Consider the following 14585-nt stretch of genomic DNA (forward strand, 5'->3'; position numbering starts at 1 on the left):
TAAATACTTCTGGTAAAAAGCATACAGTATTTTATCTTTTCACCGCAAAATACATGCTCTTATAACTCAAGGATGCTATTGTTGACAAGTCTTAGCATTGATGAGTGAGCATGACCTCAATGATCAACATACGGTCAACAGATCTTTTTCTGTTGTGCATATGCAAAAGTCTTACAAGAATCAAAATAAAGACAGATGTTTCAATGCGGATGCATGAACTATCTGTACAATCCAAATAAAGCATTTTATTTTTTGTCACAAGCAAGCCTTCAGGTTATAACCTACTACAAAACTATTTTCATGGCTTAAAAACATGGTTTTTATTTTGGGGGGAGGTGAAGGGGTACTGGGTAGCTTAATCTGTTAAGTGTTTGACTTCCGCTCAGGTCATAATTACATAGTTCGTGGGTTTGAGCCCTGCATTGGGCTCTGTGCTAACAGCTCAGAGCCTGGAGCCTGCACTAGATTCTGTGTCTCCATCTTTCTGTCTGCCCCTCCCCTGCTCATACTCTGTCTCTCTCTGTCTCTCAAAAATGAATAAACATTTAAAAATTTTTAAATATATTTTTTAATTTGTTAATCAGCCATCCTAATGACCATTATATTTTATCTCAGATTTTAACAATAGACTCCAACATGAAGGAACCAAAAGTCATAACATTTATATATATCACCCATCCCAACTCCATGTTTCATTAAAATGCGATGAAGAGAAAGGGTCTTAAGATAATTGGAAGGTAACAGCAGCTTTAGAGAACTAAGAAATGAAATGTAGAAGTACTGAAATGACCAGGTAACCAAGAGACAGGACATACATTGGTAATCTCCTGCAACTACCGTGATGACTTTCTTTGTCAGCTGAACTCATTTTACTACCCTCTCCATTCACTTCAAGATTTTTCTTAGAAAAACTAAAGAGGAGTGCCTGGGTGGATCAGTTGGTTGAGTGCCTGACTTTGGCTCAGGTCCTGATCTCACAGCTCATGAGTTCGTGCCCTGTGTCGGGCTCTGTGCTGACAGCTCAGAACCTGGAGATTGCTTCAGATTCCGTATCTCCCTCTCTCTCTGTCCCTCCCCTTCTTGCACTCTGTCTCTCTTTCTAAAATAAATAAACATTTTTTAAAAACTGAACAAGAATACCTATCTTTAGAAATTATGATTATGAAATATTCAGTGACCTTAATAAAATCTGAGTCATTAAATAAAATTTAAATATGATTATACTGAAATATAGTTAAAATATATAGAGTTTGAAATATCTTAACCTTCAAATAAAATAATTTGACATGTCTCCCTTTTGAAACTAAGGTACTAGGTAAAAAAATGCATAATTTTCTTTGTAAATATATTCTGTGATACTATTCTCCATTTAGGATTTAAAAAGCATATTTTCTGTGGCCGATTGCAGTAATATTTCCACACCATTCCAAATACCTGTGGAGCTTTCATATAAAACAAGTATTTATTTCACCTAGGATAGAAATACAGTTATTTCTATGTTATTTCCAACATTTCACATTAAGTGATCAAGTTTTATTTGGTGTTTTGAAATGAGTTTAAATGCTAGATCAATTAGGATAAACAAGAAAGTAATATTCTTAGAACTGTCCTGTGTATAACCTGGTTATAAAATCCAAGGCTAAAAATAAATTCAAATGCTGACTAGAACACTGCATTTGTTAGTGCCAGTAGCTCCCTGCCTTTATACAAACGCAATCTTGCAAGAGTTCTGGGAACATCTAAGTACATTTAAATGTATATGCTTTAGCTGAATCAACGCTAAGCTTTTAAATAGAATGCACTTATTTCAGAGTTAATTATATATCTCCTCTCTTGTAATAATAATTTGCTAGTATCTCTGGTACAATGTTTCAAACAATGGCAACAGTACATATTTTTGCCTACTTGCTGACTTAGTAGAGGTATAAACCTTGCCTCACAAAGCTATCACAGTATAGATTACAATGTTGCACAGAAAATCCTTTACATAATCCCCGCACTTACTGAGCACCTCAATACTTGGTAAGCATTATTACTCTTTTATACAGATTAGTATATTGAAAATGTGTTTAATTATATTGACAGAATTCCTCTCCTCTCTTTTCAAGAGTTCCTCCGTCTTACCTGTACCCTACTACATATGTTCCTGGTGGGTCAGTCAGGCACAATACCTACCTTACCATCCACACAGATACAGGCATGAGAAAGTGACTCGGGCCTCCAGAAGTAGAGTCTGCATGTACTGCAACTGATCCCAAGGTTGCTAAATGACACAAACACTTTTACTGAAATGCCTTTTATTTGACTGTTATGTAGATATTGAGGAAGTGAATTTGTTCTTCAAATGAAATTATTGTCTGGCTGGATTAAGTCAGGGTTTGCCATTGGCCATTTTTTCAGTTTGACTGGGGAAAAGTCCTTCTCCAATAGAGATAAAACATGTTTTTAGAGTTAACTAGGATTAAAGAATTATTGAGTTCAAAATATTAGAAGGACTGAAGGTCCAGAAATATAATGCTGGAAACTGAGGAAAACAGAGCTTTGCAGTGAAAGTACATGCAATGATCCAGAGCCTGACTCGGAGGAGAGAAGGATGGAGAAGGCGGGCACAGTGAGATCATTAGGAGGACATATTTGATATATTTAGTGAAGAGAGGATTGGAGAGAGCTGGATCCTATTTGTAGATTCTGAAATTGTGAAAGCATTCAGTTATGAGTAGAGTCAGGGAGACAATGAGTTAGGAGCTAGAATCTTCCTGAGTATGACTATGACACCTCACAGAAATGGTGGAATAGCTTGATGGTGTGGGAGACAAAGTGGAGAGGTTTCACCGGAGGGAGAATGGTCTGGAGATAGCAATGAAGAGCCAAAAGGTCACTACATTACTTCTACTGGTACAAAAATTGTAGGGGAAACATGCTCCCACTTGAGAAGATTGAATGTAATTCACAGCCCTCAAGGGTGAGTCATATTTCAGGAAAGAAAGAAGGTAAGTGACTTTTTTTTTTTAAGTTGAGAGTATGTTTTTGTTTCAGGATGATCACTTACAGAGGGTACAAAGGAAGAGTGTTCGGAAATCTGGAAAAGTTGTGGGGCAGGAAAATCCTGAGTCCTGTGAAAGGAGAAGGGGAAGCAGAGAGAATAGTCGTCTTACCCAGAATGGGACAAATTACCCTTCCCTCAAGCTGGAAGAGCATCATAACATTAGACATACAAGAGCCTTTGAAAGATATTATTCACATGTTATATTTTGTTTTAAAATTCATGGTAGTTTGGATAACAGAATTATCGCAATTAATATATGAACTAACAACAGTGTTCAGATTGTTTCAAGATGAAAAATTAAAATAGATTTTACTTTATTCTTCTATTGTATTTTTATTTTTTAATGTGTACTTATTTTTGAGCATGAGCTGGGGAGGGGCAGAGAGTGAGGAAAACATAGAATCCAAAGCAAGCTCCAGGCTCTGAGCTGTCAGCACAGAGCCCCATGTGGGGCTCGAACTCACAGACTATGAGATCATGACCTGAGCCCAAGTCAGATGCTTAAGGGACTGAGCCACTCAGGCCCTCCTAAAACGGATTTTAATGTTAAAATGCATTTTAAACACTGGGCTTCTAGCCATTAATTTCACTTCAAGCTTAATGAATGTAGTAACATTTTTGTATCTTTCCAGATACACATATACATCCACAGCCTCTAACCCCAACACTCACACATTCTTTCATCCTTTTAAGAAAATGTTGCAACATTGTACACATTGTTGCCAATATTGAAAATTTTTCACTGAAAAATTTTAGATTATTTTAATGCCTTTTGATGTGTAAATTTTAACCCATTTCATTATGTCCCATCTTATTAAATATATCCACTATCAGTGAACATTTAGGGTGTTTTATTCTCAGTCTTTAACTATTACAATCCATTTTGCAACATGTAACCTGCATAAGTGAACCTAATCAAATATTGCTAACAACTAAATTCCCAGAAGTGAAATTTCTGAATAAACAGGTCAAATTATAAATGTAATTCTAATTTCAGTAGAGATTACAAAATTGCCTTTCATGAACTTGTACCAATCCACATCTGCAAATAGTGGAAATTTGTTTTCAGATTACTATTTTTATAGCTATAATTTATTTCTCACTTTTTAAATTTTTTTTAAAAAGATTTTTAATATTTCTTAATTTTGAGAGAGAGAGAGAAAGAGAGAGAGAGACAGAGCAGCCCCGGGGAAGGGGCAGTGAGAGAGAGGGAGACAGAATCTGAGGCAGGCTCCAGGCTCTAAGCTATGAGCACAGAGCCTGGCGTGGGGCTCAAACCCACCAACAGTGAGATCATGGCCTGAGCCGATTCAGATGCTCACTGACTGAGCCACCCAGGCACCCCCATAGTTACATATTTTACTTTTAATTCAACTGAATTATGATAGCAGATACTTCCCACCCAATTGCATTTTTTGATCCAGTAGATGGGTATTGGTTCTTTTATGTCATATTTGTTTTGCTTTCTCTCTGTATATTTTTAATGAAATTTTAGTTATTTATACATTTTTGCTTCGAGTGTGATGTATTTATGTTAGTATATTTTGCTCTACTAATTAACTCTACAATTTATATTTGAAAATCCAAATCTACTTGTTAAAAAGTTGTGTTTCCCAATGTAGATGTTTATGTTCCTTCTTCCTCCATATCTTTCAATTTTCTTCACTATTTAGTGTGAATTATATTATTATTCTTAGGGCTTATATTTCTAAAAGTAATATTTTAGATCATTTATTTCCTTAGTGAACTCTAATATCCTTCAGGAGATGGGGCACTGCACTTTAGCTCTCATTTTCTTTCCCATTTCCATTGTAAAAGTTAATGTAATGCTTTCATTCTAAACAAACATTTGTTTTGCCTGGGATCTAATCTTAAATGTTAGCAACAACTATTTTCTGTATTTTATTCAAAACATTTTTTTTTATTCTGTGGTGATTTAAAGGAAGAGAAAGCAAGAATATTAATGTTCAACACATCTTCAAAGCAAAAAATCCCATAATCAATGAGTATTTTCTTATCACTATTGATAAGGAAACCACTTCTGCTAGTAATGAAACAAGATAATTTTTTATTACAATTACTTTCTATCTGTCAAAGTTTTTTCAAGATTTGATAGAAAATCATTTTAAATTTTATTTTAAAAAGTAATCATTGCTTGAAAAATATATATTGTACAATCATAAACATAACAATTTAAGGGTGCCTGGGTGGCTCAGTTGGTTGAGTGACCAACTCTTTGTTTCACTCAGGTTATGATCCCAGGTTGTGAGTTCGAGACTTGTCAGGCTCAGTGCTGGCTATGGAACCTGCTTGAGATTCATTCTCTTTCCATCTCTCTCTCTCTCTCTCTCTGCCTCTTCCCTGTTCACTCTTTCTCTCTGAAAATAAAATAAAATAAAGTAAAATAAAACAGAATAAAACAAAACAAAACAAAATAAAATAGAAAGATACTGTATTTGATTTCTATTGCTGTGACAAATTACCACCAAATTAAGGGCTTAAAACTACAAGTTATAGATGAGAAGTCTGACATGGATCTCGCAGTGTTAACATCAAAATGTCTGCAAGGTTATATTCTTTTCTGAGGCTTAAGGAGAGAATCTGTTTCCTTGCTTTTTATAAATTCGAGCAGTCTCCCACTTTCTTTGACTCACGGCTCCTTCCTCATCTTAAAAACCAACAATCTTGAGTTGAGTCCCTCTCATAATGCCATTCTGTGATTTTCCTCTATCTCCTTCATCTCCTTCTTCCATATTTAAGGACGCTTGATTACGTGGCACTCACCCACACAACCCAGGATAATCTTCCATTTTAAGGTCAGCTGATTAGCACACTTAATTCCATCTGCAGATTTGATCTCCCACCCATTCCATCTTGCCACATGATGTAGCCATCAATAAAGCTGTTTCTCATAAACTGACTATTATGGTGGCCAAATACAAAAGATTTTACTTTTCCAATTTATTGTTCCTTTTGAAGAAAGTGAATGTTTGATGAACGTTGCCTTCACTTCTTGATTTGAAGTTAGTGACTATGTCCTTTTAAAGTCATTAATTTAAGCATTACATACAATTTTACATTTGGAAAATTTATCCTTGCCAATACCCTACCTCTCAAACAATTAAATGCAATGATGAGGAAACTCAATTTCTTTTAAGGACTTTACTTTGGGATGAGAGAGAAAAGCAGAAAATCTTTGGGAGAGAAATCAGAATGTGCTTTAACCTAATAACTATATGTTTTAAAGCTACGGAAATTATTGGAAATGTTGGCAAAAGCATTCCTCACAGAAAATTATGTAGCTCTTGATGATCAGATTTTTGAAGAATATTAAATAATATTTCATAATCTAAGGTTTGCTGAAAATGAAAGATACTAATGTTTTGTTTAATATTTTAATTCTGTTTAGTTTGTTTAATAATGCTTGCAAAACAGCATAAAAGGGCTCAAATTAAATACAACTAATTACTGAACACAATTTTCTTTTTGGCATATTGTTTATAGGATATTCATGTATATTTTTTCTTTAAACTTTCCTCTATTTTCCCATTTTCTATAATGAGATCATAATTAATACATCTATAAAAAGTAACTTTTTATTTTATTTTTTAAAATTTTGGGTGCTTGGGTGTGTCAGTTGGTTAAGCATCTGACTTCAGCTCAAGTCATGATCTCGCGGTTTGTGAGTTCAGGCCCTGTGTTGGGCTATGTGCTGACAGCTAGCTCAGAGCCTGGAGCCTGTTTCAGATTTTGTGTCTTCCTCTCTCTCTGACCCTCCCCTGCTCAAGCTGCCTCTCTCTCTCTCTCAGAAATAAATAAAACATTAATTTTTTTTAATTTTTATTTTACTTTAGAGAGAGAGTGAGAGAGAACAGGTGAGTTGGGGAGAAGGGCAGAGAAAGGGAGGGAGAGAATCTCAAGCAGGCTCCATGCTCAGCATGGAGCTTAACATGAGATCATGACCTGAGCTGAAATCAAGAGTCAGACATTCAACCAACTAGCCACCCAGGTGCCCCAAAGTAACTTTTTGAAATTAGAAGGTTGGAGAGACATGTAATAAAGAAATTGATAGGGAGTCAAATTATTGTTGTAGCCCCATGGATAATTAACAACACCTAATCCAGAAAAAAACTAGAGATACTTTTCTTAACACAATATTTTAATCCATCCATCATTATCCACAACAAGACCTCCAGAACAAGGAGTTGGACCCCTCACACAGTTTTGTGTCCCATCTACACAATTTATTTTTTTGCTCTAAACACAGCAAATCTTGATCTCATAAGTGCCTCATCAAGACCCTTGAGGTTTCTTCCTGTTCACCAGCATCTTTATATCTTCATTTTATTCTCTATAGAGTTTAAGTTCCATGGTCCACAATTTCTATCAACTTTCTTACTAGTATGTTAACTATCCTTTCCTCTTTAAATTTCCAATATGCCCCCAGTGGCTAAAACCCAACCCCAATCAAGTCAAACAAAAATTTCACAGCTCCAAGAAGCCTGGATACCTCAAAGGAAAAAAAAAATCACATATCTATTTTTGTTAATACCATTATACTTTCAAGACCCATTGGCTGCAGTTGTATCTTACAAATCTGTAGATCAATGGGACAATGGTCCCCTACAAGACAATTCTTCCAGCTCATGTTTACATGGAACTAATGGGAAATACTATCCACTTTCTTCAAATTTCTAACCAGGACCCTACCTATGATCTCACACTTAATAAATATGTCTCCTCTTATTACCTGGATAATATAGAAGCCACAAGGAAAATAACAACACTCTAAACTGAGGTTTCCTTCTGTCATAGGTAGACATATTCACACCTAAACACACACATGCACATTCTTTCAGAATTTTTTGTTGGAATTTCTTTTCCTCTGGTGCTTGCTTTCTAGTTCTCTTCCAGCTTATGAGTTTATATTGTTTTTATTCCTTTAGTATAATTATTTTGGGATTTTGTAGTTAAAAGATAAGTATTTGTATCTGTTTACTCTGATTTTTGAGCTTTAGGGAATATGCATCTGAATGTACAAAAAGCAAAGATATCAGCATACCCCCATGTGCCATCACTCACCATCAATAATGATACACACTCTAGTACAGTGTTTCATCCATTCTTTTCATTCCCTTTTTTGGTTCTCTATTTTAAAGCAATTCCAAGACATCATATCACCTCATTAGCAAATACTGTAATGTGCCTCCAATAAGAGAGAATTTTTTCATAACCACAATACCATTATCATATTTAACACCATTAACCAAAATACTTGAATATCATTTCACACAAATTTCCCTAATTGTATTGTCAAATTGGTTGAATTAGTCAAATCAGAATCTAAATAAAACACCCTACTTTATGTGGTTGCTTTATCCTATATCTCTTTAAATCTAGAATGCTCCTACCCTCCACTCTCTTTTTTTTACAGTGACAGCTTTTTGAAGAAATGAGGTCAATTTTGCTAAAATATCTGGTATTCTGGATTTGACTGATTACTTCCTGAAGGTAGAGCATTTCTTGTTCTATATTCCCAGTATTTTCCTTAAACTGGAAGTGTAATGGTCTATTTGGATTTAACAGATTCAATTTAGAGGGCAAAAGTAGTTCACAGTTAGGCCATGGATTTCACATTACTTCATTTGAAAATGGGTTGCCTCTACTGTGAACGTGTCTCAGAAACTTTCCAAGTGCTGTACATAAAATGGCAGGATTCTAGTAACCTGTACAATGTGAATAAAATTATTCTTTCAGGAATTTATTTTAAAAATTGGAATAATTTGGCTTTTCCAAACAACTTCTTAGGTTGTTCACTCTGGGAAACTTTTATTTTTTCTGGCACTATTTCCATAATAGAGCAGTGGGTTGTATCATTCGACGTCACTCCACTTTAATGAAGTTGATTTTTATCCAAGGGACTTAGCACTTTCTACACCTGACAAGTTGGCTAAGTTTTCAAAATAGATTTCAAAGCAAAATATATTTTTTTGGTTCAAATGCTTTCCTTAAACAAAATTACCTATTTCAGGGGAAACATATCTTATTATGTACTTATTTATGACAGAAATAATTTTATATCATTGAGTTCTGGAAAAGACTTCACAATATAGACAACAAAATGGGTTTTTAAAAAATCATTTTTCTTTGTAAACCCCCGCAAATCCATAGAAATTGCGGTACTTTACAAAAATAAATGTCTTGGGTAATCATGATATTCTGTTTCTACTATTAACATTCTCAAAACAAAACCAGAAACAAAACAAACACTTAGGTTAGAAGTGGAAATTTCCTTCAATATTTTTGGGTTTTTTTGTTTTTTTGTTTCCACTCTAGGTTTGAAGTAAACGTAACCTGAGCTTCTAGTCACTAACCACAACAAATAGATAATGGAGTGTAAGTACAGCTGCTAAGAAACTTGTGTATATATGCAAGAATGTTAAGAATATGCAACTTCACCCTTCCATTCCAAATGCTCTGTCACAACTGAAGATTTTAGAGATTTTCTACCTAAACCTCATCATTACATAAATGCGAACAATGTGGCCAAAATAAGGTGGGTGGCTTTTCTGAAGGGTTAAATGCAAATTACAGGCACAGCTTGTACTAGAATGAATGTTTCCTAACTTCCAATACAGTATTTTCTTAATTACTCACATTCTTTGCTGCTTTCTCTCCTACGTGCGCTTTGTAGTTACCAGAACTAAAATGCAGATGACTGAAGCAAATTGCCTTAAACATAAAAGGCCATCAATAGTGTTAGTGAATTAATTTGTTTCAGCTATTTTAGTAGATAGGAAAAACATAACTATATTTAAATATTCTCACAAAGAGAAGTGTTCCTTTGAGTATCCTAGGGAACTGTGGTTTCATAGCAAATCTATCTTCTATGTTGTAATGATAATAGCCCTTAGCTACTAGAAAAATTACTAATACAACCACTATAACAATTATTTTTATTTTTTATAAATTTATGGTATTCATATTAAGTTGCTTTGTGCATTTGTTTATTTTTTAACTATTAAAATATATTTGGAAATAAGAGGGATGCCTGGGTCACTTAGTCAGTTAAGCGTCTGACTTTTGGTCAGGTCATGATCTCACAGATCGTGGGTTCGAGTCCTACGTCAGGCTCTGTGCTGACAGTTCAGAGCCTGGAGCCTGTTTCAGATTCTGTGTCTCCCTCTCTCTCTGACCCTTCCCCACTAATGCTCTGTCTCCCTCTGTCTCAAAAATAAAAAACTATTAAAAATTAAAATATATATATGTATGTTTGGAAATTAGAAAGGAGAAATACGTCAAAGGATAAAAACATTGCCCACAAACTCAAAAACCTAGAAACAAACAACACTTAATACATACTAAATATCTCAGTGCTATCTTTATAAGGAATACCAAATTTTATACCTGACTGCTCTTGTAATAGTCCATTACAATAGTAAACTCTCCAACATAAATTCTTCCTAAATTTATTTTTAATCTATACAAAATATTCAGTGTATCTCATACTTAGAATAAACTTGGTAGTCTGAAATGCTTAATCGTAATTTCTGTCCACAGGCATGGAAATACTGGTTTAAAGTACATGATTATGTAGGCACTCTTCAAAAGATTTGCCAAATTGTTTCCATAAATAGTATACCAAATTCTACCAATATAGGTAGTGGAAAAAAAAGTGAGATTCTCCTAAACATGACACAACATTATCACTTGTGTCTCTCAAATTTCACAAATAACAAATGGCAAATCTAATGTTGCTTAATTTATACTCATTTAATTATCAGTGAGTAAACACCAAAATACATTTTCCCAATACTTACTTATTTTATAAAACTCTTAAACTACAAGACTCATTTCAAATATGCTTCATATTAATTACTTTGTTCATTCCATTTTTCATTTTATAATATGGAAAATTTTTAATGGCAAAATCAAAATGATATTTTAGTATAGTTATGTGTAATACAAACAAAAACATTTTACACAAAGTTGTTGCATAATTCAATTTGAAACCATCAACACATATAAAGTTGACATCAGATGTGTATGCATATGTCTGCATACCTGAAATAAAGAGAGGGGTGTGTAACCATTAAAATAAATTCATATGCTTTGCAGTCTGATACATCTTCAAAGTTTATCTGCATATTTTCTTAAATAACATACTAAACTCTTGTTCCCTATACTCTAGAATACATGTGCATAATATATGTAACATCTGTTTATATAAGTTATAGACTTCTGATATACTAAATGAAGGATATGATGTCAAAGGCTAAATTTGGACAAACGTGTCCACAGAGAAGTGGAAACATTTTTTTCAGTTTATTTATATTTACTTTGAGAAGAAGAGACCATGAGCAGGGACTAGGCAGAGAAAAGGGGAGAGAGAGAGAGAGAGAGAGAGAGAGAGAGAGAATCCCATGCAGGCTCTACACCACCAGCACAGAGCCCAATGCAGGACCTGAACACATGGACCATGAGATCATGACCTGAGCCGAAATCAAGAGTCAAACACTGAACCCAGAGACACCCAAGTGCCCCATGAAACATTTTAATTCATATCTGTAAGGCAAGAGTGGATTTCAGAGATGAAATGTAAGATAATTGGTAGGTTTTCACCTGCACACCTCAAAGCAGAACAGGAGTCACGATGGGGTGGGTAGAAGAGAGAACCGTATGATTCCATTCAGCTGCCAACAAAGAAGAACGTGGCAGGTGATGTTCTCAGAAAGGCAGGTGTGGATGAGGTCTGGTGTGCGTGAGATTTACTGGAGATCAACCCATTGACGACCGAGGGTAAGGAAGCAGGGTTCCGGGTAGTATGCGGACAGGTTACGGAGCACACCCATGGTAGCCTCAGCGGACCCCTAAAGAGCTGTGGACTTAAAACCTGTCTTGTATTTGGCCAAAATAAAACGAAACAAAACAAAATAAAACGGGCCTTTGCATCCCCGCCTTAATCAGTCTGCCCTGGGAAGTATCGGTTGTTTAGCAAACCGGCTCTGTGCACCAGAAGGCACTCCCAGGAGTAGCTGATCGCTGGAAGTTCTCCAGACAGCTTGCTCAGCAGCTCCGAGAAAAGCGCATTAGATGCACAGTTTCATGTTCATCATAAAGAAGGCTCAGCGATATTAGAGAAACTAATCATATTCGAAAGAGAGGGAAATGGTGGAAAATCAAGTGGTATTGAGATATTGGTTGAAATTCTCCAACTTGATTCCAAAAAGCGACCTCTTAGATCATGGAGATTTAAACAAGCCTGGGCCACTTCATCAGTTGCTCTTCGGTGTTTTTCCAACACTTTTACTTGGTTGAAGTTACAAAGTTGCTGTGGTTAGATAATATTGGTGGTTAACACACATTGTATGGAAACAGTAAAACACAGTCTGGTGTGCATGGCTACTTGCCTGGTGTACAGTGTTAAATTTTGAAACTAGAAGAAAAAAATTTACAAATTCCCACAAATGTAATGAAATGATGCAGATCTTTGGGCCAACCTCCTGGTGGGTGATGTAAGGTCAAATTACATTGTGCCTTTGTTTCACCTCTCTTGTGTAGATACAGAAAATAGTTTATATCAGATAAAGTATACTGTGAACCCATGATTTTTTTTCTGTTTAAATATGCATGTGCCTAGAAATTTTTATTTAAAATTTAACATTTAATAATCAAACTATATATTTTATAAATGTCTGTGAATAAAAAATAGGAAATTTAGAAAAAATAGCAACAGTATTGATAATTATAAAAAGGAAAAAGTTATTTTAGAACCTTAACTCCCTACAAAAATAAGCCAAGATAGATATAATAATAGGTTCCACCTTATTGAATAAAGTTTTTAAATACTTCTCATACAATCTATTAATCTGGCATTACAATATTTTTCTCAATAGTAGGAAAAAAGGAAAACTGACTTGAATCACTTATTGTTCTCAATTATCAGTTATAGCGTTAGAAACAATCAGCTCTAGAATGTATTGCAAGAGGAAGACAAATTTAACTGCAGAAGTGGAAAATATGGTTATTTTTCTAGGCTCAACAATAAAATTTAGGAAAAGATTAAAAATACATAAAAATCTGTTTCAGTGATGTAAAATAATAATTTTTGTTTGTTTTTTTATCTCTTGTTTTAGACTTACTCATACTATTTCATCTGTTGAAAAAAGTTTATTTAAAATACTCATAAATACATTTTCAATATATTTAGTTCTCATTTCACTATATTTTAAGAGATGGAGCAAAACTCCCTTGACCTATAATGTGAACTCAAGTTGGTGACTTTTTGATACACAATGTTAAAACAGTGATTCTTTACATTTGATTAATCTAGCAAACACCACCTCACAGAAACAAAAATTATCACCACTAATGTCATGTAAGTGCTTTGTACCCCTGTCATGGATGTGATGAGGTAGGTACATCACTACTGTGGTATTTTCCCCCAAAACAATGATTTCAATATAATCACAGAAACATATCACAGACACCTAAACTGAGTGACATTCTGAAAAATATTTGACCCCCACTCTTCAAGCTGGTAACAGTAATGAAAGATAAGATAAGGCAGAGAAATTATTATAGATTGGGGGAGACTAAAGGGATGTGACAAATAAATGCAGTGTGGTACCTGAATTTGTTATTGGATGCTGGAACAGAGTAAACAACATCAGGGGAGAGAGTAATGAAAGGCGAATGGAATCCAAAGCTCAGAATAGTATAAACTTATATATTATAGTATAATAGTGTTAAGTTTTTAAGTTTGGGTAAACATACCTGTTAGAGGAGGTTATCAATAGGCTGTGACCACTAGTTAACCCTTGAACTGGCCCTGGGCCATCAGAAGCTCCTCACATCTCCTCTGTGCTTAGAAAAAGAAGCACTATGCCAGCTGTTTCCACAGTAGGAGCCATTTTTAAGTTCACTTTCTCAGGAGACCAATGTTGAGGTCTTCTGGATCATATACTTGACTGCACTCAGCTGAGACCTCTGTGTAAACGTTAAAGATTCTGGCCTACTGTGGGGAGGTCTTCAGCTCCTTGCAGGAGCCCAAGACAAGCCTCTTATGTAAGTTTCCTTGTTTACTAAACCGTCACCTGGCAACTAGGAGTGGCTTGCTTCTTTCTGTGTCCTCTCCTTGACCTCTGTATTCAAAGATCAACCAATAGAAGTACCATGATATATAAGTTATGATCATTTGCTGGGTGGGAGTGGGGTGAAGGAACTCTCTCTTCTATTTTTGCTACCCTTCTATAAATCTAAAATCATTTCAAAATAAGAATATAAAAATAAAGAGGTGCCTGGGTGACTTAGTCGGTTAAGCTTCGACTTTGGCTCAGGTCATGATATCAAGTCTATGAGCTTGGGGGCCTTGGGCTCTGTGCCAACAGCTCAGAGCCCGGAGCCTGTGTCAGATTCTGTGTCTTCCTCCCCCTCTTCCCCTCCCCCATTTGCCCTCTGTCTCTCTTTCAAAATATAAATAAACATGTATTTATATATACATATACACAATCACTAAAAGGGTTTCCAATTAATTTTA

This window comes from Crocuta crocuta, unplaced genomic scaffold (assembly GCF_008692635.1).
Source record: "Crocuta crocuta isolate KB4526 unplaced genomic scaffold, BGI_CrCroc_1.0 scaffold578, whole genome shotgun sequence".
Lineage (NCBI taxonomy): Eukaryota > Metazoa > Chordata > Mammalia > Carnivora > Hyaenidae > Crocuta > Crocuta crocuta.